Source organism: Leptinotarsa decemlineata, unplaced genomic scaffold (assembly GCF_025532065.1).
Source record: "Leptinotarsa decemlineata unplaced genomic scaffold, Ldec_3_MD MMD2_tig00026354_RagTag_RagTag, whole genome shotgun sequence".
NCBI lineage: Eukaryota > Metazoa > Arthropoda > Insecta > Coleoptera > Chrysomelidae > Leptinotarsa > Leptinotarsa decemlineata.
In genome coordinates, this window is record NW_027412702.1 from 8076316 (window position 1) to 8102944 (window position 26629).

The 26629-nt window shown below is 35.2% G+C and overlaps 1 protein-coding gene across 2 annotated transcripts in view; it reads left to right on the top strand.

The window, feature by feature from the left end:
* The window catches only part of LOC111507662 (uncharacterized), a 395391-nt gene that overhangs the window by 326158 nt on the left and 42604 nt on the right, over positions 1–26629 (top strand). The window lies entirely within an intron of this gene.

The following is a 26629-nucleotide window of genomic DNA, read 5'->3' on the forward strand; positions in this document are numbered from 1 at the left end:
ACATCCCGTCAAACAGGTACATGTTTGAGCAGTCAAAACATGGAATTGATGACTCATCTTCCGTACAGTCCTGATTTGGCACCCAATGACTTCTTCTTGTTTCCGAATATCAAAGGTAAGCTGCGTGGTCAACGATTTACGAGCGCCGAAGAAGCAGTTGAAGCGTTCAAAACCCATGTTTTGGAGGTGTCATAAGAGGAGGTGTCAAAGAGGAAAACTCTTCGACAAATGGTTTGAACGAATTCAAAAGTGTATTGATCATCAAAAGGGAATATTTCGAAAAACAATAAAGCCATTTTCATTAAAAAAAGTTTATTATTTGCTATTCACGAAATATAAATTATAGGTACACCTCGTCATAAGTATTCAAATATAAAACAGAGAATACGCATGTATTTGTGCTAAGAATATCTACTACACTTTTCAATTTATTTCAAGGTCATGGGAAGTCGTGTGTCTCCATCAATGTATTTATGAAGTTATACTATTTTTGGCGCGTTAGGGAAAATTGATGAGAGTAATTTTTTACGAGGAGCGCGCTAACCGACACCCTGAAGTTAGTTTCTTCTTCTTTGAATGATATGGTCGTTGCTTCTAAGTCAAGAACATTTGGCCAGACTCCTGTCTATAGTGAACAGGACCTTCATACGGGGATACAGCCGTCTTACTCGAGGCAATGATGCCACCCTATGTTTTCTCATTCACTTTTCCTTTTACAAAAAACACTAATAACACATTTATTATCGTCGACATCCGGCCTGGTTACTGGCGTAGGGGCAGCCAGTCCTCTCAAGTCTACCACTTCAATATTTATTCAAACTTGACCTAATTTTTTCAACACCTCACTTCCGGTCTCCACTCCGACGACAACATCCACTTGCCATCTTTGAGAGCGGTCGATATTGGTATCAAGCTTCGAAGGGTGAATAAACGCTTCGGAGTGAGCCAATCCTGGAAAATTCTGCCAGAAGTCCATAAATCTTCTTGCCATACAGGTGTTCAATATTTATTTGGCAAAGTCTATAGCGATGCCAATGGTAGGTTCTGATCCAATGAAGCTGCTTGCAGCACCCTCCTTTTCAGGCCGGTATGGTCAGGAATCCAGACCAGAAACAATCTGTTAAGTCTTCCTATCGAGGAGAGTCGTTTTTGGAAATGTGCTACCAATTTAGATGTTGCTCGGTAGGAGTCAAGAGCTTCCAACGCCGCTTGACTGTCCGAAAATATTTTTGTTGATTTGTGTATGAGGTTGGATTCTTCCAATCTCTCTGCACACAATTCAATAGCGTATAGCGTAAATTTCCGCTTGAAATACAGTCGCATAGGTTCCTAAGCAGGTTGATATCTCTGTCCTGGGTCTGCTACTGAAGACACCTGCACCAGAACCGGAAGGTGTTTTTGATCCATCTGCGAACCAACAACTATCTGCTCTTAATATTTCTTTCTCCAGTAGGTACTCTCTACTGGAACCATTGATATTACCGAGTTTCCATACACTTCTGTGCTATTACTTATATAGGGTTATATTTTGTTATTTTTTCCATTCTTTCTTTCCGATTTATACCATTTACTTATTGAACGTTCTCATCCACCGAAAGGTGGTTTGATTGAAATGTAACTATTACTATCAAAGTAATATTTCAATATTTACTCAAAATACCTCAGCTTCAAAATTGAAATTCGTGAATAACACGAAGAGTCTGACTTGAAATTATTCAAATTTTTTATACCATATTTTCGAAAACAATGAAAAACAGAGGCTCTCAATTACACCTTCAGGTACGTCTAATCACTCAAATAGTTTTTGGCACGGATAAGTACAGTTCAAATTTATCTGTGCGATACTAGAGCTTCATTCACCACATTACAAAACTCGTAAAGTTTTTATACCAGAAATACGCTGGATCATCTTTGGTGACACATCCGTGATCCCTATCTACTCTCTGTTTTTTCAAAACTGTATCCAAACTTTGATGCAAATTTATATAAAAATTATTTTAGAATGTTTCAATCTTTTACCTCCTTTCTGTTAAAAGTTTTCTCCCTGAAATTCATTAGCAGGCGAATAAATATGGAAATTAGTCTGCTCGTTACCAAAATAAAATAACTGCAAAACTTGCAGGTTTGCATTAAAATTCTCGAAACTAATTCTATTGCGATTGTACGCCGGGGGCCGATATATCAGAAAAACCGCCTGGCTTGTTATTAAAAATAACTTTCAAAACTGTTCTGTGAAAAAGACTTTCCAACTTTCATATACGAGCGATTAAACTCTTAATATTTAATGCCCTTTCCAGGCGAGGTGTATACGCGATAATTCAATTTGATGTAATTTTTACGCTGAAAATTGTTGTTTGATTATTACCACGTACAAAATAGGTATGCTTTCAGCTCGATCATAGAACTCCAGAAATTCACTAAGCAGCCTCAAGTATTGACCTTAGACCTTGTCGATATCACCTTGGACTCCTTGAAACTTCATTTTTGACTAGTTGTTGCCGCGGCTTCGCCCGAGTAGAATTTGGTATGTCACATTAAGTTTCGTGACGGACCATTTTAATCGAATAGTTACAATATTTTTTTATTAACCCAAATCTTCAGATTTCCAAATTTAATACAATGTTTGAACCCCTATTTTTCTCCCTTGGGGTGGAAATTCCTGATTCCCTTCCTTGATGCTTATATACGCTAAACAAAGAACCTACCTGCATATTTCAAAATTATAGGTTAAGTAGCTTCGGCTGTACGTTAATATAAGAGCGGGCAACAACTGGTAATATATATTTTGACTTTAAAAATACAGTAACTTAGAAAATATGCCAACTGCAATAAATAATGAATAGCTTCGAGAATTGAATTATGTTACCTATAAAAAAAATCGCAAAACTAACAAAAGTGTCAACGGCGTCTGCCCTCACGCGTCTGCCTGCCTTCGGTTCGCGTTATCGGCGATGGCACTTCATTGCATAGACCGCTCGTTTACTCCTGCGCATCGTCCCGCGTCATCTTACAGTATGCGCGACGCGCAATGGCTTACTGCGTTCCGTCAAGCTAATCTTATCGTAATAAATTTCAAACGATTCGTCCAAATTACTTAGTGTAAAAGATAAAGTTTATCTATATTATTGAAACGATAATTGTATCAATTTTTATGATAATTTGACAGATGCTACCAGTGACTACCACGTAAGAGGTAGCCACTATATGCTATCGCGGACTTTCGTTTACAACTATTTGAAATAAAAAATCATACGGTACATTATCTTCATGTTACTCCAACGGTATAAGCAGCGCACGCCAGGGAGCAAGATTTTTTACGTACGTAATACTTATCGTTATATTATGACCAAAATTACACAAAACCTTTGTAAATTGTAGCCTATATGTTATTCTGATGTATAAGCTGTATTAATTGAAAGTTTCATCTAAATCCCTTCAGTCGTTTGGGCGTGAAAGAGCCGCAAACATACATAAATACATACATCCTCACAAACTTTCACATTTATAATATTAGTAGGTATAGATAGTATAGAAGTATAGATGATTTCATGTCATGGCACAGAAGTTTTTTCTACTTTGATATATTTGCATAAATTCAAATAAGGAATCAATAACACAGGTCTGCAAAAAAAACTTTTTAAAAAATTGTTTTGATTTCGTTAACTGATCTTTATGTAGTTTTTTGTGCTGATTTCAAAAATGACATCTATCACGTAAGGTTTGCCTACAAAATAAGGATAAAATAATTGAAAAATTGCAAAAAAACGAGGAATTGTCAATTAATTTTTATTATTTTAACATGAAGTAAAAGCAAAAAAACAATGCTACATAGCTGAACTGAGCATAATAGTGATTCACAAGTGTTTTCAAAGTGATTATAAGTCTTTGTAAAAACGTTTTCTTTTCCGTCAAAGCTTCTTTTGGTACTTTTTCAGCTGTGTTCATGTGAATTTTCCCTTTTTAACATCCAACAGTAGTCTGCCATCATGTTAACATTCCACCGACCTTGGTATCTGCGTTCCATTTCTTTTATGTCTTGATAGAACCGTTCTCCTGAAATGAACTTTGACACTTATGTTGCAGCCCAACATTTTGTAGTTTTGTATCAATTCAGCAACCAAAGTTTTGTAGTTTGGGTCTTTTTTGTTTCCAAAAAACAAGTTTAAATGAATTCCAGGCGTTTTTTTTAATTCCATTTCAGTGACAAAGCTCATCTTTTGAAAGTTTTCTTATGTCAGGTCCAACGAAGACTCCTTCTTTTAGTTTAGCATCGGATAGACCAGGAAACTTTTCAGAAAGGTACTTGAAACAATCTCCTTCTTTGTCTAATGCTTTCATTAGCCCCAATTTGATATGGAGTGGTGGAAGTATGATTTTTTTAGGATACAGTAAACTTTGTTTTTCAACATTTTTAACTCCAGGAATAAGACCCTTTCTTATTGGCCACACCTGCCTGACATAGTGTTGTTTCCTGTCACGGCTATGCCATTCACATAGGAAACACAGAAACTTAGTGTAACCATTTTGTTGACCTAGTAACATTGAAATAATTTTCAAGTCTCCACAAATGGTCCACTTATGATCAGAGTAGCTGAGCTTATTAAGAACAAATTCAAGATGTTCGTAACATTCTTTCAAATAAACTGAGTGTCCAACAGGCACAGAAGCTTATTGGTTCCCATTGTGAAGAAGTACAGCTTTCAAACTTCTTTTTGATGAATCGATGAAAAGTCTCCATTTCTCTGGTTCATACGTTATGTTGAACATTATTTCCATGACGCCGGGTACATTGTTGCAGAAAACTAGGCCACCCTCCTGTGTAATAAAGGGACAAATTCCCTTTCTCTAAATCGGTATAGGCTAATATAATACAGAAACATCGAACCCATACCGAACCTAAAAACCCATTTAATAAGAAAATTTCAGCTGAAATTTGTGACTTATCTATAGGTGATAGAATTTTTTTACTTTTTTCCGTAATCTGCACACAAAATACTGTTAAAATCATTAGTTAAATATCCTACAATTTTTTCATCACAGACCTGTGTAATTTCAATAATGTATTTGAAGCGATCGGGATCCCGTCAAGTTCTTTTCTGTTCGAAGCTTATTAAAATCCCCTTGAGAGGATGTGCAACGTTATTGGTTTCAATGGATTAGTTAAGAGCTTTCGATAGTATCAGCTCATTGCCCGGAAATTTGCTTTCATTGATTATGTTTGCGATAATGAAGGTGGAAACATGCTCGTATTGGAAATCGATTTGATGTGAAATGTTGCGTCAAAGGTCCTTCTGGAACTCTACCAGTACCTTATAACGAAAGATGTACAGAGTGGCTTTCTTATAAGTCAGTGGGCTATGCTTGAAAACTGGCAGTAAACAAATCTAAAGAAATGAACTTTAAACGTTCAAGCCAGTCTCGAATATGCCTTCACAGAAAATTTCCTGTATATACCCGTTCCAAAATTGAAGGTCGACTCTTTCAGTTGTATTGCCAATTGCATATGCAGGAAATTTTCTGTGAAGATTCCTGCACTGACGTCTGTCGGATATATTCCAACGCCCTTCGTGGTATTAGCCAAGGAAGTAGTTGTTTTATGATAGGCGTCAGTCCATTTAACCTACTGTGTAGGTATATTCGAGACTAGCTTGAACGTTTGAAGTTCATTTCTTTAGATATGTACAGAGTGGGCCAAATTGGATACTATTAAAGGAAAACTCCTGTTTTCAAACTTGATAGATGAAAACTGATGGCTGTGTCTGAAGATCAAATTCTGTGACAAACTTGACGGTGAAAACCGCAAAGACATAGACATAGACATATACTTTAATTGACTACGTTCATGTAATTTACATTTGTAGCAAGTCATATTACAAAAATTGTATTTCAAAATAAAATGCATTTTTATTTCCAGAATGAAAAAAGAATTCATGGAATCAGTCAGAAACACTGAATATATAGCATGAACAATCAAACAAAAAATAAACATTATTAACTCAAATACCAATAAAGATATTAAAAAAGAAAATATCTGAACATTCTCATGCGAATGGGGGAAGTCTAAATATTCTGCAACAGTGTGGAAACTTGAGCTGATGAGGAACTGTTTCACCTTTTGATTGGAACAATTCGCGGACAAAGATTTAACTTCCCTAGGCAAGTGATTATAAAGAATTATATTGGGAGAGTTATTCAAAGCTTTATTCAATCTATATCTTATAGGTCTAATTTGATCTGCATGTCGAGTGTGGAAGTCATGGAAATTTGAATTTAGTGAGTAATTATGTTTATTTTTATGGATTTCTAATAGCTGTTACCGTATTTTTGAAATAGTGGCCTACAGAGGTCTTTGTAACCTGCAAACGCAACAGTTCGAACCGCCTTTTTTTTGGGTTTTAAGACTTTTTTTTGAATTGGTGGAACTGCCCCACAATATTGTACCATATTCTATATGGAAATGAAAGAGTGCCGAATAGGTATTTAACAGAGCATCTTCACTCACCACTTTTTTTAGCTTTCTTATAGGACGAAACTGTAGTAACGTTAGTAACAAATAAAAGTGGTAAAAAACAGAAAGTTTTCAATTCTCTTTTCTTCATAATGATTTCCTGCCACGTAGTCAGGGCTACATCCATCAATTTAGTAAACTAATATTTCTCAGTAATGTTGATAATATCGGGTCATCAGGTCGTGAACCACTTGGTTTTATACTATTATACAAAAATAAATACACATATATTTATATTGATTGTATTAGCTATATAAATATTCTAATATATATTGTGCTATTAGGTAATAGATTTGTTTTTCTTTTCCTTTTTTCTTTCTTTTCTTATTATTTGAATTATTATGCAGAACGCTAGTTTCCGGCATGAAAATAATCTAACGAAATTACTGTTATCACCCACAAGTTGAATGCTTTTGGTATGAACTATAGAATTATGTAACCGAAATATGGTACTAGGTCGCATTCAGTACCATTGATGAGCTCTGGCATTGTTTGAGTTTTTGTAAGGAGAATCGTCATGGTTAATACTTATTCATTCAACAACATTCGAAATCTATGAATATCCCAACTTTGAAATTCAAATTTCAAAACCGTTCAATTTTCCCAACTTTTCATAAAATACATTCTCACGCCATGGCTTACCATTTTTTTGTTGTAAAACAAACACATTGAGTATTCTCACAATTGTCTTTTCACACCTGCATATCATTGAATTGCTTTCCTTTTTTGTTCAACAAAGGGAACCGGAAATCGTTTTACGTAAATGAATCTAATATAATTTTGTTTGAAGCTCTCGGTATCGAAAAGGAATTCTATGAATATTAACAATTCCGCCCGAATGGAAAAATCCATTGGGATTGTGTTCGTGTACTTCATATAAATAAAATATTTGCGAGGTAACAGAGGATTTTCCGTTTCAAGCAAGAGAAATACACCGCCGGCAATATCAAGAAATGCAGTTACGTATTATTGGAATGTTAGAAAACAAACCAGATCTGATTGAGAACTTTCAAAGTAAGTTAGGATGTTTTATCTTAATATGGAAAGTTATATTCGATATGATTTTCTGGACTGAATCAAGTATTTGTTAAACTAGACTCCGACAGAAGAACATGGCTGAAAGGTACGTTAAATTTGTGAAATCTGTACAGGATCAGTAACTTGGAGAAAAATCTCATGAACACAGAAAAAGTATTCAGAGAAAACACAAACTTTTTCATTCCACATATTCATATATATTGATTTTTATCTCTACCTATATGAAAGAAGTAAGGTCTTATTTTTTATATCACTTGAATTTATGAATATTGCCTAATATATCTTCTTGTCCTGACGAACTCGAGTTAATTCAATATTTTCTTGAATTTTTCGAGCCTCTTGCTCATTTTTTACATATTTTCTACAGTTGTGAAACAGAACTATTCTTTTTTTTATAGTTCTATTTTTTGTTAATTCAACTGTGCTATCCACTTGAATATATACATATTTTCAGATTTTTCTCCATCTACTATCATGTTTAGCTTCCCAAGTTGCTCATGGAAAATATTATTGTCCAAACTAAATCATCAAATTGAATCTAACTTCATCTGTTAATATTCTTCACTCTTCTCCATTCTACGTTCGTTTCCTCTTCAAAGATGGTTATACTAAAATATTGGGGGAATGAAACATTATTCAACTTTCATTAACATTTCAATCCTCTTGATTCTTTGTTATCAATTTCGACAAATTATATTATTTCCATACCTTACCGAGCAGAGCATGTTTGGACACATCAACATAATATCGAGTGGTCCCAGGCTGACATCATACAAATTGGTTTAGGAGTAAGTTCACAGAAGCCGCATACATGTTGTCCAATAATGTATTTAGCCAAGCTAGCGTGGAGATTCGCAATATCTGGAAACCCATCATCAAGCAAAAATGGCCAACTCCCGCCAAACGGTCATCTCCCACCGGTGAAGCGAAAAAAGGGAAGCGGAGATAAGTGAAAGTACTCGAATGACCCATAAATGGCCATCTCTCGGAGGAAAATTAGTCCAGTCATCACCCGAAGACTGGTATCTGCAATCGAAGACGATTGCAGATACTAAAAATCGAAACGTAACATGGCTTGGAATCTCTTTCATGGATTTCAAGTTTCTATCCTTTTTTAAATGTCCTAATTCCACATATTTGTCAGGCTTATATTTTCTCGTTAATCATTGAAAAATAAGGTTTTATTTACGTCCCACTGAAAAGTTTTTCATTAATTGCTCAGTCATTTTCCTCAAATTTACTATTTTCACCTATAAGATTGTTGTGGGACCGGTAACGATACTGTAGTCACAAACTTTTGGTTGCATATCCTCAGTCGTGCTAGGAATCGCACATTCAAAAATACTACCTTTTACTCATACAGATATCGATTTTTGGGGTTTGATGTTCACACAGCTCTTGAACCCATTCAATTGACCAAGCAGATAATACTTCTAACGCCACCCCTATTTAAATTGTGTTTGTGCATAAGAAATTTCATGCGACAGCATAAAACTCTCACATTATGCTTTAAGTTCTTCAGACAGTGTGAGAAAAATAAAACTTGTTTATAATATGGGATGCTTTGGCTAGTGCCTCTCGCATTTATATCAATCTCCAAGTTTTACAGCACGAATGATTCTCTTCAAACCATAAGGAATCGTCTATCTCGTGGAATTTATTATACTGAAACTGGCACCAAAACTCATCAAAATTGGCACATTCCACTTTTATATTCAGTTCTGTAAGAAAGATCATCCAACTTTTTCTCAACTTTTTTGTAATGTGTATGGAAATTTCGTTATGCGGCATGTTATTTTTGTTTGTTTTCTTTCACTTTCATGAATGTTTTCATGAGGAAACGACCTTACATGTATTTCTGAGGAAGCATTGGAAAATTTGATGGTTTTTCATCTAGAACTCTTTGAAATAAATTGCTTTTCAATGCTGTCTGAAGAGATGCGAATGGCGTTGTTGGTATTGTCTTTATTAGTTGTTTTTATTGATTATTCGATGCAATAATAATATTGACCTTCTGTCAGCTGATAATACATCAAGAAATACGATGACACTAACGTTTTTATTCAAGATAGTACTTATCTAGGTATTTATTTTTTGATATTCATGGAATTATTTTCCAGCAGCTTAACTGCATTAACCTTTCTCGATTTCATATCATTTCTAGAAACATGTGGATTCGTTCCGATGGCATTCCAGGTTAGCTTCCCAAATTTTTGCTACCGCAGTTGTCGGTTGATTGGTCAAACCACCAACACTGACATAAAAACTTGGCAAGTTGACTTGGTTGTCACACCAATAGGTAGTTCCTCTTATGTCTCGTGTCAATTTAATAAATGAATATACAAAATTTATTCTTGAAAAATCTCATTTATAACAAACAAAATAACAAATCATCTACTACTACATTATCAAACCTACGATCAATTTGACATTATCAGTGTCAATAATAATGATATCAAATTGATTTACATCAAAAGACAAATTATATCTACAAATTATAAATTTTGATTTAAGTAGGTTGAATAAAGAAAATGGATAGTCTTTAAAACGTCATCAGATGATACATATTTATTTTCATATGCAAAATTTTATGAATTGAAGTTACTGACAAATTAGATTTTCTTTTAAAAAGCTAATATATCAAATGCAGTAATTTTATGCCCTTTCTGCATTTGTATTCATTCTTAAATTCAATATTCTGATTATTTTATAGACCTGTCTGAGGTAGCAATCCTAAAAAAAAAACTATTTCAAATATAAATTGTCCTTCTCTAAATGAAATATTTAAATAAAATTAGTTTTCAATTACCTTCTCATCATACAAAATGTATCATGGAAAAATTTATATTAATACTCCTAGTCTGACGCTTATTAATACTATCTTCAACGCAATATGATAAAAAGCGTCGGCCGCCTCTTTTGACTTTGTTTGTCACAAGTTTCCATTATAACGGCTCGTTAGTGGCGTCCTCAAGGTGCATATCAGGTAGACATATCTCAATGATTTTGTGGGTGAATTGCAAGCAAATTGCAGTGCTATTTGCTTGAGACGACTATGTTGCTTTGTTTGATGTACCGGCATGTTTGCATTCCTGAAATTCTTTCACTCTCAGACAAAACCGAATGGGACTATAAGGGAATCACAAAATCAATTTCATCTTTTGAGAGGTAATTTGTCATCTCTTTGAAGTTCTTTTCACAGTAACTGACTTTATTTACGATTTTTTCGAGAGGTTGAGCTTTGGACACAAACTTTCATCCTGCTTTAAATCTGGTGAACTTGCCATCATTCACTGAAATATTTTTTTGTTAAATTTTGAAGTGGTAATGACTCAAAAATATAAATTATTCTCAAACAGTGAACCGTTTTTGCTTCCAACAAATGCCTATCAACTTTAAATAATTATTTTTATTCAATACAAATTATTATTGCCACATATGAATGGTGTTGTAACAAAAATGATTCATGTAGACAATTTTATGATCATTTCATTGATGTGTAACGCATTTCAATCATCCTATTTTAAATCTTTCCTACCTTTAACACAACTATCAATAATATCGTACGACTGATTTGGCTCGCTTTTTATGATATATACGTCGATTCGTAGGAAACGGATCACTACTTCATATGGGAAAACCAAGGGAAAACTCCAATTCATTTTACCGGCTCTTCAAAAATATAACGAGAACCTCCAACATAGATGAGTTATAAGGGATATTATAGTAGAACGAACAATCAGTTCCTCCGTTATTTATTTCCACCAACCTATTTTCCGTTTTTCCCATATTCACTTATTAGTTTCCAAGAACTCATGGATCAAATCTCTTCCAGGTTTTTTCGAAGATCTGTTACTTTTCATGAACGGGCATGAACTTAATGCGTTTTGAAAACTTCTGGAGTTAAGATAAATTGTTGAAAGGGGAAATATATGTTGTTACAATGTCTTTATAAGCGTATAGTCCAGGATTGGACTGGATAATATTGTGAATGCTTGTGGATTAGTTTGAAAAATTATAAAAGAAGAGTCGATATCACCGTTTTGTTATTTTATTCGTGTTATTTCTTATATAAATCATCAGCAACATGAGTATAATAAAAGATAGAACTAGAACCTATGGCGTAGAATGAATCAAAAACAAGTACCGTTCCTGAACACACAGATCGAGAAATATTTAAAAAAATACAGAAACATAAAACTATTTTTTGAATGGGAAGACCAATTCAAAATTCGCTAATGTTACCATATGATCTATGAGAAGGTATTTCCTTTATTATTTTCATAATCAAACCTTTTGTGATAGAAAAGATCAATTTGCTTATTAAGTACGTTTAAAATATTTCATCACTGTAGATTTCGAGTCAAAATGCATATGAAATCTCGCAGTACTACAGTTGTACAATGTCTTTGACACATAAATACTATTCAATACTATAACTATATTCACAAAGTAAGTACGCATTGATTCAACTCCCACACTTCGATCTGTCAATCATCAGAAATGATCATGTTCGTTATTGTTAGTTCCATTATTGCCATAAGTGTTGTCACCCAACCTGGAAAACACGTTTTTGAGATGAGTTGACCAAACTTTTATTGTTTTTGTTCCGCCACTTCGCTATGAAAGTATTCATATGATTTTGTTTCTGATCTTTGAAACTTATTTTTCCAGACATATTTCTATCACCAAAGAAACATTCTATTGAACTTCTAATGAAATAAAACTTCATGAGTGTTCATAGTAATATTGCTATACTTCACTATTTCAGCTTTGGGAAACAAATTTTCTGAAAATGATATTTATTATTTCGTTTGTTATAATATTTGAATATTATTTAGATTCTCCTGAACAAATCTGTTGAAATTGATAGCTTGTCAACAAGTATGTCAAGGTTTCAATGTTATTATAACAGTCCTTCTGTTCAAAATTGTCGGTATTTTCAATAGAATTAAACAAAGGTGTATCATTCTTGAATCTACTAATTTTTGAGCATTTTGAAAGATTGAATTTTAAACCTATATCTTCCAAACGTAACACTTCAGAAACGTGATTGAACTCAAGCAAAACACTATTGAACACTACTGCAAACGCTATTTATTGTATAGCGAAACATATGTTGCAGTTTTGTAAACTTTCAGCGGAATTATCACAGTGAAATGTTACTTAGATTTGTTGGGATACAACTGGTTAGAGTAGCAAATTTCCTGATTGAAATCCTCAAATTCGGTAAGCATCAAAACAATATTATATAAGAACATATAAATATATTGCAACACACATATCGAGACATATCAAATAAGAATACGGATCAAAATCTGCACAAAAAACATTATTTCTAATATAAATAAATAATGCACAGATAATGTAAATGAAAATTATAGTCAGTATAGTCAATTATAGTCACAAAAATTATAGCCAATAAATGTCGTCATGGGGAGAGGGATCGTTTCTGTTTGACAAACTAAAATCCGGCTTGAACCGCGTCTACGGTTTTCTGTTTTTCGAATGAAGCCATTTTCCAGAAAGCATGGCTGCTCTAAGGCCTCAATCTGCCTACTCCTTTTGAAGTGACACGCTTCAAGCGTTTTGTGACTTGATGCCTACTACCAAGGTCTCCTCACTGATCTCCGCAAGGATCTCAATTCGCCTACTCCCAAGCGAAGATTGTGAGTCCACAGTTCAAGATGTTTATTGATAATTTCAGTTATGAGTCAGTATTATAACATGAGATTGTGAGGGGCTCATGCCTGTTCAGGAGCTGTGTTAATTGCAATAATATATTCATTTTAATCTAAATATTAATCTAATTGTTACGGGGTTCTTGGGTTTTTCCCAAGAGAATCCAAAATCCAAAAACCCCTTGACAACTATACCTACTAAACGGGATTCAAGAACCTACCCAAACCGAATATTAATCTAATCTTGAAGTGAGAGGTTCTCTCCTAAAAACATGAGGTCAAAGTTATTGTTAGTATTTAGTTTAGGTCAGGTTGTGGTGTTGGGGTGTCTGAAAAGGATGGTTTGTAATTTAGTCGGGTTAATTTCGATACGCCACTTACTGCACCGAAGAGATAAGTGATTTATCATCGTTTGTATTTGTAGTATGCGAGTGTTCGATGCGGAAGAGTATAAAACCGTGTCGTATGCGTAATGTATGAATATCTGGGTAGTGGGAACGTCGTGTACAAAGATCACGAATAGAAAAGGAACTTGAACAGTGCCCTGTAAGACAACAGGTTCAGGTGTTGAGAGGCGAGAAACCACAGTCCACAGGCTTTGGTCTCGAATTTATATCCGTATATAGGTAGAGGACAAACCGTAAGGAAGGGTAGAGTCCTGTGAGACTCCAGATTTGCAGAGGCGAGTGTACTGTTGTGAGATATGCAGCGTGACAGTAATAATCCCCATGAATTAAGTACTCTTTGTGAATCATCTCGTTTATTGAAGCAGTTGAGTCGGTTTTAAATTGTATTAGTTTTGCGAAATACCCTGGCAAGAGAGTTTTTTTGGTGGTAATGGTTTCGATGTTTCAAGATGAGGTTTGAAGAGGGATGAGTCTGGATCAGATTTACGGACAACAAGCCCATGTTCATAAACTCTATTGAAGACTCTTCTGTTGGTCTGGCCGATGCAAGTTCTGGAGCAGGTGGAACACGGTATTTCGTAACTTATTGGAAAACGTGTCCTTGGATGTTTTTAGAGAATTTAAATTTCGATTTCTGGCTGTGAATACTATTTTTATGTTGTGCTTTTTCAGAATTCGGCTTACTTTGACGGTAACTCCATGGATATGAGAAAAAAAAGCTTTTGGGTTGAAGCTCAATACTATCACTGTTTCTCAAACGCATAACTCCAAAGCTAGGGGAACAAATAATAATTCCTCTACAGCCCTCAAATGTTGCAGAGTGTCCTGTACATCGATTTTCTCATTGGGCAAATACGGCTCTACTCGTCACCAACTTCATCCCCAACCATACATTTTGATTCCTTTTATTGTCGCAGAGGCTATTTTTATCAGTAACAGAACTTATACGCTACCCTGAATATGAAGAAAATCATCATCATAATTTTGAAAGGAATCCTCTAATTCACGTTTGTTTCATGAGACGGTACAAAAGTTTTCGTGAAGAGAGCAATATTAAAATTGCTCCAGTGTTTTATTTCTAAAAGAATACTACTCCAAACTCCGAGCAATGAGCGAACACTTCCAGTCGCGTGGCAAATTGAATGGAATCGCGAAAAAGAGAATTAGAAAGATGAAATTTCTTGTTGGCCATTTGATGCACTCGTTAGAAATGTCAAGAGAACATGAAATTATAATTTAGTTTCTTCTGGAGATGAAGTCTGTTAGGCAGTTATTTCGCTTAGAGAATTTTGTGGAAATTTAATTACGTCGAGGTTTTTCTCAGAACCAATATGGAAAATTGCTTTCAAAAGTGAAAATATGAATATTCTAGCATTTAACATTCTGAATTATCAGAAATGAAATATAATTTGCTCTTCTGACTTTTCACTATACACATTTCCTTCCTTTACAAAATTGAACACTGCAAAAACACATTCTTTATTATTACACTACTGTCGAGCACAATTTCGATTGATATACCTTTAATGAGATGATTGAATGTGAACTTTCCGCATATTGTTTTTGACTGATAGGAAGTTGAAAACCTAAATCTAACCTCAACATGAGTATTTATTATTGAATTAATTTCTTGTTCATGAAAGTAATATCGCAAATGTAAAAATGTAAATAAGTTGATATATTAGATAAAAAGATTCCAATTTATTATGTTTCTGTGAACTTTCATTCATATCAATGACTAGGTTTTCATACTTGACGTTCCGCCCATAACTGTGGTGGACATTATCAAATTATCAATATATTCATCAATTATGTCAAAGTTGATGAAGGAAGGAGTAGGACAGATGAAGAAAAAGCATCGCTCATTCTTATACTTTCAATTGTACTCAATACATCCTGAATTTGCTGCAACTTGGAATTTGATAAGAGCAGCAGTAAGTTCCCAAGTGTGATAAAAATGTGAAATGGTGCCTAATTTAGTGGGTTTTCGATAGCTTTTGGCAACGACAATGGAAAGACTTAAATGAAGCAACTATTACGCATCAGAAAGTCCTACCAAAATACATTTCAGGAATGTACAACTTATGAGCGTCCAGGAAATGAACCACTTTGATGGCAGACTAGTTTTTCTCCATTCGGAGGAAGTTCTATAAAGGTGTAAGAGAGACTGGGTACGGTTGAAACAATTTATCATTTATCGTTTATAAACCAAGTGACGATTATGATACGTTAAATTCAAATATGAAGTTTTGACTACGGCGGGGGTAGTGCGCCCGGACTCACGATCGGAAGACCGTGGGTTCGATTCCTGCCTCGACCAGATATTCTTCTTGAGAGAATTTATCTGGTCGTTGAAGCATTTTGTTAACAGTTTCGAGACATTGTTGAAGAGGAGACAAATTGTTTGAGACACAAAATAGATTGTATATTCTTCTCAGTCTTACGTCAGGTACAATAAAATCAATAGTATAGACAATTTCAAGTACTTTCAGTTTTTTAAGAATGTTAAAAACAAAAATCACTTCTTCAGAGGACTCACAGCGGTCTTTCAATGGTTGCATTTCAAATTCTTGTCGTTGGCTGGTATACGACATAAATAAAGGCCAGACATTCTCTTTTCTGAAAAAGATTGTTCTCAATAATCGTTTCTGGACTTTTTCTATAGTATAATAATATAGAAAGGTCTTTGGATTCCAAATGACACAACCATATTCCCGCTTAGAACGAAAAATGGAGTTAAAGAGTAACAAACAAGTATCGTGATTGAAATCATAGCTAGATCTTAAGACAAAGCTCATTTTTCTCACTTTCAGATACTGAGTATTCAATGTGTCGAGAAATTGAACACACTAGTGAAAACGATCCTGAGATCTTTCATCCCATTGATTCTCTGTTAATTGGTGTGATTAATGAAATAGTCCTTGATAATGTGTGACTTGTTTCGTGTGAAACTCATTATTTTGCATTGAGAGATAGGTCAGTAATTAGATAGATCAGTGAGATCATCTTGAAGCATATCAGAAACTTTTTCGCTTTCGATTCTTCTAAAAAGCTTGAGATCATCGGCATATAGGAGAAATTCAGAATAATTGATATACCGAGAAACGTCATTAACAAATAACACGGAAAGGAGAGGACCCAAAATTGAGCCATGCGGAACTTCCGAAGTGGTGGTGAATTCGAACGAAGATACGTTGTTGAACTGTACGAACTGTATTTTGTTGGATATAAATCAAGTGAAAGAAATCAAGTCACCATGTATGACAAGTTTCAACGCTGATGTGAAGAAGACTTTAAAAAATAATGATTGAGATTTGAAGGTATTTAATATACTCCACCATAATGATTAAGTTGTAATGGGAGACACAATCGAACGTCTTCGAAAGATCGCATAATGTAATTTCCATATGATTTTATACCCAAATGCACTCGATCACGTCAGTTACAATTTTCGAAACAGCTTCAAGTGTGAAACAATTTTGTAGCAATCCAAACTGAGATTTACTTAAAGTTTATTTTTAACGTAATATGAGTACAGATTTGTTTTCAGCATTATTTCCAGAATTATATAAAAAATGGACAATAATGTTTCACTCATGAACTGTCACCTTTTTTATATAAAAGTACTTTTTTTAGTTTTAAAAACGTCCGGGAAAATACCGGAGCTAAAAATTGCATCGATAAGATGTGTGAGTGGTTGTAAGATGATGATAATTATTTCTTTTATGATTTTACTATTCAAAACAAATACATCCAGCCATTTCGAGTTACTCAATGAATTTATCACGCGAAAAACATCGTTTTCAGTGATTGTAAGATATTTCGGCAGCAGTTATAGTTTTTATTTAATTTTCAAGTGAGTTTTCGAGATGATTTGTTTCTAAAAATAAAGTATAGATAATATGAAAGTGGACCTACTTTCAATGTCACTTTGTCAGAAGGTCAAACTAAATTACTGAATAAATAAACAAATCCCCATATACATTTTTCACCAAAGGAATACTCAGTATCCGAACTTCTGAATCGAACATTAATGGATCAAATAAAAACTTTTTGGGTGTTGGTCGCACATCCAGCATTCCCTCACAAAGTGGAAGAGTAGCTGCAAAAACAAAAGAATCATAAATCATATTTAGACAACATGCATTTCATCACGTTAACCTTTCACCAGAGCCAAAGGAGGTTATCGATTTTGTAAAACGACGTGGGTACAAATCACAGTTTTGTTTCAAAAATACTTTTATCTTCTTTGTTTCGCCTGCAACAACTGATACAGAAGTAGTATTGAGCGGATCTCGTTTGAATTCGATGCAATAAAATTTTTGGTTGAATATGTCCCCGCGATTTAAGCATATACTACAAATAATTGCCGGAGATGCTGATCCTTCTAGTAATTGATATCAGAATGAATAAAAATATTTGACTGGCAATGATTTTTTCTGACTTTAACAAATATTTAACGATCTGGCAGAATATCCAACAAAATAATCTATTCAAATATACTTTTTCATTTCTTCGGGTATATCCCATGAAATCAGTATATATGGGAACTTCCAACAGACACTTCGGAACTTTGACAATTGATAATGACCATCTTGTTGACACTACATCTGTCAAGTTAGTGGTCACTTATTCATTTTCTGAAGAAAGGTTGGTTGGGTAACAGGTTGCCGACGTTTCGAATTTAATTAAATTTTACAAGAAATAATAAGTGAAACGATAATGATCGATAATTATCAGGATGTCGAGTGTACTCCAGATCACTAAGCCTAAGGATTAAGTGGGGAATGGGAAAAAATACCAGCGTGGTCCAAACAGAACTGGCTGGTATCTCAATCGCCACAAAATGAATAACCAGAAAAGGAATTTCTGACAAAAACATAACAATCTGCACTGACAGCAGACAAGCCCTATTAGCTTTGAACAGACAACGTGTTACCTCAGGGCTAGTATTAGAGTGCCACCAAGATTTATCCAAAGCCTCGGTAGATAATAACATTATCCTGAGGTAGGTTAAAGGGCACGACAGGAGTGAAGGTAATCGAATTGCCGACTCTTTAACCAAGGAAGCGGCTGGACTAAAAATTTTAAGACCCAGTGGCACCTACGGCCTGATTGCTTCGACATTTGCGGAACTAGCCAAATGTTACACCCATGCTCAATCCATAAAGAGATGGGATGGAATCAAAGGATTCAATCTTGCCAGGATCACCCTGGGCGACCCTGGGAAGCTGGCACCGAATAAATATCTGGCGATGACCAGAAAATATATGCTTGACAGTAGGATTTCTGACTGATCACTGTCAACTAAGGAAACACCTCCATAATATGGAGCTAGTGGACACACCTCTATGTAGGATGTGTGGACAGAAAGATGAGACTGTCAGGCATGTCCTATGCGAGTGCCCGGAGTTATAGTCGATAAGATATTGTGTGTTCGGCGAGTCTTGGCCTACATCTGCCGATATAAAAGAGATGTCTCCAAGTGACCTGTCCACCTTCCTGAAAAGGACAGTGTGGTGGTTCGGGTTGTGCGGCACTAGACTATACCGTGCTCCGGACTATAAGGCACCAATGTGGACGATGGGAAAGAGGTGAAGAGTGCGGAAGGTAAGCGAACGGGCAGACACCGGGGAGTCCTCGGCACAAAACAGCCACACATAGAACGGTAACGGCAATGTTGACGACAGAACCACTTTTCTCAGCGCCCCCAGTGTTTGGCAGCCGAACCTAAGAGATATAGCGCGAAATTCAAATAGTGGCTGTTCGCATTTTACTTTTTTGTTGAAACTTTTCCTAGAGATTAATTACCCTAACACCAAACTGATATTTTTGCACTTGACGCGCGTTTCGCTAACAAGGTTAACATCTTCAGAAGAAGAAAATTGATACAGTATCAATTTTCTTCTCCTGAAGATGCTGACCTTGATAGCGAAACGCGCGTCGAGTGCAAAAATATCAGTTTGGTGTTAGGGAAATTGATCTCTAGGAAAAGTTTCAACTGTTACCCACCTGAGCACTACAGGTTCCAATCTCATCATTTATTGTTATTGTTGCTTCACTACCGGTCAGGTTTTGATTCCACAGAAATCATCTGGGAAAAACCTTGACCAATCAAAAATATCAACAAGTGAAGCAACAATAAATATGTGAACTGGATTACCTCAAATTATGATCAATCATATTTATTTTCAGTTAAATTTGTGTAAATGTGGTAATGAAACTATATGAACGCAGTTCAAAATTTATTGGAAATACGTGAACCTCAACTTAAACTAATGTTTTTTTCAATAAACGATTCTTTTTCTTCAAAAATTTTTCATGAGCGGACAATATAATTGGATCAATGAAATCGCTGTTTGTCTGGGTGTTCAAAAACCTAATGAATTTTTTATCTTTTCCCCTAGTAACCAAATTGACTTTTCTACACCAAAAATACAAACAGCATCTAACAATCAGATGACACAGTTTTGAATCATTGTCAGAATGATCTAGACAGTGGACTAGGTTGAAGGATAGTTGCTCCAGTATTATTTTCCTTGTATAACGCTTATTGTATTCCTTGTTGGTATCAGGAAATGACTTTCTTGCTCTTGCTCAAAAGTGGAAGTTGATGGCTGGTTTATATAGCTATCATCACAGCTTCCATGACCTGAAAAATTACATGAATATATAATTTCTCTTTCTTTCTTTCATATATTGTGTAAAATTAACAAATTGGTATGTATGATGAACATTCCAAGATTTTTCTATTCATACCTTGGGTAACACTGATAATTTCATTTCTGGAAGGTGTACCGAAACAAATTTCTTGCTCAGGTATGGAAGTGGAGGGCTGACACATGTCCTCATATTGTTCTTGGCCTATAAAATGAAATTGCAGCATTTGTATGGATTTTTTTCTATAAACTACATATATTTCGGAACTACAGTTTTACAATAATTCTTACCTGCCACAGAAGACCTACTCATTCTTGCCATACCTCTTGGTTCTTCAATAGTTTCTGAAAACATGTAGAACACTATTATTCAACCACATGATAACATCTCCATTTTTCTGCAAATTCATATAGCAATACTTATGGTGCACTCGATAAGTGGTTAATCTAATTGTTGTTTAATAATGAGAATATGATGAATAAGATATATAAACTAGAATTGCAAGATATCGAAAGGAGTAAGGATTATGCTTACTTACCAGGAAGAAATAAAACAGGTACAGTATGTCGTTTTAAACCTCTTCTGCTAGTAATTTTATCCTCAACAGCGAAATGTCTGTCACAAATTCGTGAGTTACAATAAATTGTCTCATGGGGTACATTGAAGAGTTCTTTATTGTTTATATTCTTGAGCCAAACATCGAAAACAGCGGGGTCATCTTTGGGAAACCGATGTTGACTACTCTCCCTATCCTCACAAGAAGGAACGCAGCACTTTTTTCGATATCCTATATGTTCGGAAGTACTCAATATGATAAATAAAAATATGAAACTGACAGCACACAAGCAAAAACACAATTTGAAAAGGAAAACAGTCCCAAACCATATTTATACATTATTATCACAACAAAACTAACGGACGTCCTACCTAATTTAAGTTCATTCTTCTTCTGTAAACAGTAATTTGAATCATGCGCGCGCAGAAGGCACGTGATTCATTACAGAAAACTGGAGAAAACTCCGATAGTGTCGCCATCCCTGGTTTGGCAGCCGCGTAACATATAACCAAGTGATGCCATTTAACTTACATTTCTATGTGTGGCTGTTTTGTGGTCCTCGGTTAGCTCTTGACTGAGCAGGACATGTTAGTTAGGAGAACGCATGTTAGTTTTTTAGTTTATATAATGACAACCACGTTATATTGGTAGTAACCATCTATTGAAAAGTGTATTTATGTTCACGAGTTGCATTAAACATTGATAATCGCACTGTCTTTATCACTAAAGCTCTGAACCTGCATTGTATCCCTGAGTCTCATCGAACCGCAGCAACAGGATGGACAACTCCTCGGGAGGATGTATAATGGGTCACATGTGGCCCAAATGCTGTGAGCCTACATTCACCCTCCCAACTCCACAGATACAAATACAGAGAATTGTCGTATAAATTTTGTGGGAGATATGATTATGAAAATTTATTGTTACAGAGCCCTGAAGAAGAATTTTATCAAATTCTAAACATCGCCGTCGGCAATAAAACAATTGTTTTTTTTTAAGAAAAAATTGATCCTTTTTCAGAGAAATTATTGGATCACTTAACTAGTTAACTTGAATGAGTGTTCTGTTTGGGCAACGTACCGCGTGCTTAGCCCATTTTACGGTCGCCATAATCGTCCTGCTGAGAGAACTATTCGCAATTTGGTGGATAAATTTGAGCCCACTGATTCAGTAAACGATCGACCAACATCCGTACGTTGACGCAACGCAAGATCGGCCAATAACATCGCCGCTGTCTGTGAGAGTGTCCAGAAGAATCCGAGGCAGTTGATTTCGCTTCGCTCACAAGAACTGTGCCTTTCGCAGACTAAAGCTTGTCGATTTTCGCATCGTAACTGACCCAGGAACTGAAGGTAAACCAACTCATTTTATCCTGAACTGGGTGATCTGGACACCAATGACATGTGGATTCAACATGACGGCACTATGTGACACACAGCTCATGAAACGTTGTCATTTGAGGGTTTGACCATCTCACGTAAACGTAATATGAACTGGCCATCAAGATCGTGCGATTTTACCCCGTGAGACTTCTTCTTCTGGCTTTTTCTTAGGTCGCAGGTGTATGCCAATTAGCCACAATCATGGCCACAAACGTAACCCATACTATCAATCGAATTCAGGCTGATTTATGCGCCAGAATCATTGAAAATTGGATATTCCGGAGGATGCGCCCCAAAATAATCGACAAAATACGCTTTAACTTGAAAAACACACATAAAACAGATAGTAATTTTATCAATCAATAATGAACCCAGGATAATATATTTTAAAATTCCGTCATGAGTCATCTGTCCCAAAGACACACACACGACCCACCACCTTGAGGATGTGGGTCGTGGACGAAAACACACGAAGGGCTTCAAAACATGAAAGTACTCTCCAGTAAGTACTTTTCATCTTTGGATTCGCAATCAAATGTAATAATATGTGTGTTATGCAACATAAGACAAACAAAAAGTTATAGAAAATAGATACACTACCAACCAATTTGGTATAGAACAAAAACTAAATCTCAATAGCTGATCATACCTCCAATAGGGTACACCAATTCAATTTTTGAAATACCTATGTTATTGCTAAATAATTCAATTTTAGTAAAAGACTGTTACGTGACGTGATTGGGATGAAAAAACAACTGTAATGTAAGTGGAATATGAGATATACAAAATTCGAACGCCTACTACCCCGGTTTATATTAAGCATTTATGTTGAATAAATTTCAATTGATAATTAACTTTCTAGGCGCATTTATCAAGGACACCTAATTTTCACAATTCTTCATATATGTTAATATCAAAAAGGTCTATATCAATTGCTTCAAAAGATGCAATTAAATTTAATAATGATAATATTAAATACTCGCCTAGTGCTAAATTTCTTGATCTTATTCTAGATGAAAATGTATCATGGATAAAACACATTATAACAATAAGAAAAAAAATAGCTACCATAATTGGAATTTGATTCAAAATAAGAAATGTTGTACCCCTAAAACAACATAAACTGATTTATTTTACAATAGTATATTCCAAAATTTAATACATTATATCAGTATGGGAAATGGCAACAAATCTCTTATTGAAACAAATTAAAAAACTTCAGAACAAAATTATAAGGAGTATATATACAAGATGAACTACAAGAAGCCTACAGTCAACTTGTATAAACAACAAAACTCAGATTTGTCATCCTTACATAAATTCAAATTATGTACCTTCATTCATTTGCCTAAAAATGAGCATTTAAATTTGACTTTAAAAATTAATGGTGACCAACACAACCATTTGACAAGATATTCAGGCAATCTGAAATTAATGAAAATGAAAACAAATATTGTTCAGAATTCGATTTGTTTCTGAATGAATTTATTATATAGGTATAAAATTTTTTAATGAGCTACCGAATGCTTTGAAAAAATTAATGAACAAAAATTCCGGATTAATTTGAAATATTTTATTGTTTGTATAGATAGATATATTATCTGATGAGTACATTTATGTTCATGTTGATAATAATGTTCAAACATATATGTAAGTATATATGTATTTGTATATGTATGTATATTTATATGTTTTTAAGTTTCAGCTCTGATTTTTTGTGTGCTCTGTTCGTACTCAGTTATGTTATAGTTAGTTTTTTTGAACTATTGTTTTTTTCCCTGCTATAAACATTATATGTTTCTTGGGAAAATAAATTGTTATCATTATTATTATAATGAGAAATCAGAGACATTTTTATGATTAACGATAAGAAAGACGAATTTCATATTCAACAATCCATAGCTGGCAAAACACTTGATACATGGAAGTGAGAAAAAAATATCCAATGTGCATATATTATTTTTTGACAACAGTCAAAATGAATGAAGATTGAATTTCTATATTGACAAAAATTTAAATTTTATCTTTTTACATCTACAAACAGCCTAATATTGTGAAATTTTCAGAACCTATAAGTGTTTGTGTTTATTGAAAATACCTGTTACTCCTGTGAAGACACCGAATGACTATAAAAAAGCAAAGAAAGTCTTTCAATATTTGGTGATCTCGATGCTGAAAGCCAAATTCTAGTTTCAATAAGAGTACTTTTTGACAAGAATAAGTTTTTGACGAAATGCAAGTTTTTTGTTTTAAACTTTCGTTATCTCGATTGAAAGTATTCCTGGCGAGGGCCATACAAAGGTTATGACAAGAAAAACATATTTCAGAAAGAGTTATTCTAACGCAAAGTTATTTCCTTTCAGTTATTCTTCTGCTTTTTTATCTCAATACATATTTTTCGGTATCTTTTGTAGCATTGAAATGTGCACGACTTCATGATACAGAAAGCAAACAAAAGAAAACAACTGTTCGTATTTTTCTGGATGCATGGAACAAATGTATCGTTAGTGAAATGAATAGTTTGTGACGAAGCACAGAAACGGGGTATCTAGCATCATGAAATGAAAGAATATATATTTCTCCAGTTGATACATTATGCATGATATGTATATCAGGCCAGATGCTTTCAAAATCAAGAATGGATAAGCAAACAACACTTTTTTGAACAGAAACATTAACGGCGGCTCCTGAAACTTCTGGGAGTCAACAAAAAATTAAATTCACCACACTCACTGATACTCTGTTTTTAATAATACAGAGTGATTATGACAGTCAGATGAAAATGTTTTGGATGAATGCATGTAATAATTTTTTTGGTAGTGAACCTCTGTCAAAAAATAATCAAGCCATGTTCATGTTCGAGGTTCAATTCAAGAAAGCACGCCAGTGAGATGTTCACTTTGTTAATTTAATCTCCATCGATTTCAATCTATCGTGAATCGCTACTTTCGTACAGGCACAGCTCTAAGAACTTCCTAAGAATGTTTCTGTAGTGCTTGTGTTTTGTCCTTGAAAAAAACATGATATGGATAGCTCTCGCTTTATTTATAATAGGTTGTTTCAAAAGTCTGGTCCGATTTGGTGTCATGTATTTTTGTAGCTCAATGAATATTTATTCTACTGTACACTTTGATGGTTATACATTTTTCAAATTTTTTTTTACTCTTTTTAGCTCATTACTATATAATTTTGTTGAGTTCCCATGTCGTTTTTGATGATTTGAAGCGTATTGGAAAGGTCAACGTGCCCCTCAAATTAACCGATCGACAGAAATTGTCACGTCTCGAGGTTTGTTCTTCTTTGGTTTTGCGCAACTAAAACGATCCATTTATCGGATCGGATCGTCACGAGTGATAAGAAGTGGATCCTCTACGATAACTGGAGACTGTGGTAGGACACCGATGAACTACCCAGGCATTTCCCTAAGGCGAAAACTCACCAGAATAAACCATAGTTACTGTACAGTAATCACCATCACTTCAGAGTCCTATTGTGAGGAAATCGACGAAATGTACCGAAAATTGCGTCATCAGCAGCTGGTACTGGGCAAAAGAAGAGGTCCGATCCTGCTCAACGACAACGCCCGTCTGCATGCTACACAAATGACCATCCGAAAATTAAACGCCCTCTCGCCAACAGACCACCATCTTTCTTTAACATTTTCACCGGTGAAGCTTTCGCCAATTAGGACCAGGCAAAAATATTTCCCGGTCTGCAGGTTTCTATGCCCGATGTTTCATTTATAACTACGACTGTATCTGTATCTGTAGAGTAGGGAGGGTGAGTGTAGACCTACAGCACTTAGGCCACATGTGACCCATTGTACATCCTCCCGAGGAGTTCTCCTCCTAGGTCATTGTATATCCTGCCCTTTCCAGGAAGGTGGACAGGTCACTAGGAGATATCTCCTTTATATTGGCAGGAGTAGGCCAAGAGTCGTCGAAAACACACTCTGTTTGGCAACCTTGAGGTGTCTCACGGTGACCTCCGCGAAGGTTTTGGAAGATGGAGTGACATTACTGTCGTTGCACGGCTTCTTCCACCTTTTTGGGGTTCCCTCTGTGGAGGTGCACAAGTGAGGGAGCTTTCCTGCAGGGGCAGCCGGTTCCTTGCCTTTATTCAAGGCGGAGCTCTTGGCTCCCGCCGCTGGAAGTGCCCTTGCTGTTGGAGGTGGAGTGGGGGAGGAGAAGGGTGCACTTAAAGTTCCTGCCACTCCTGCCTCCTTTCGATCTCTTTCTCCTTTTGGCCTCAGCGCCGCAAATTTGCTTACGCATTGGCCTCTGTATTTCATCACGAGGTGATCTGCTATGTCCAGCCTCATTACAAGCGGTAGATTGGGATGGACATTTCTGTTCCTCCCCAGCCACCACCTTAGATTGAGGTGAGCCCTTCTGTCC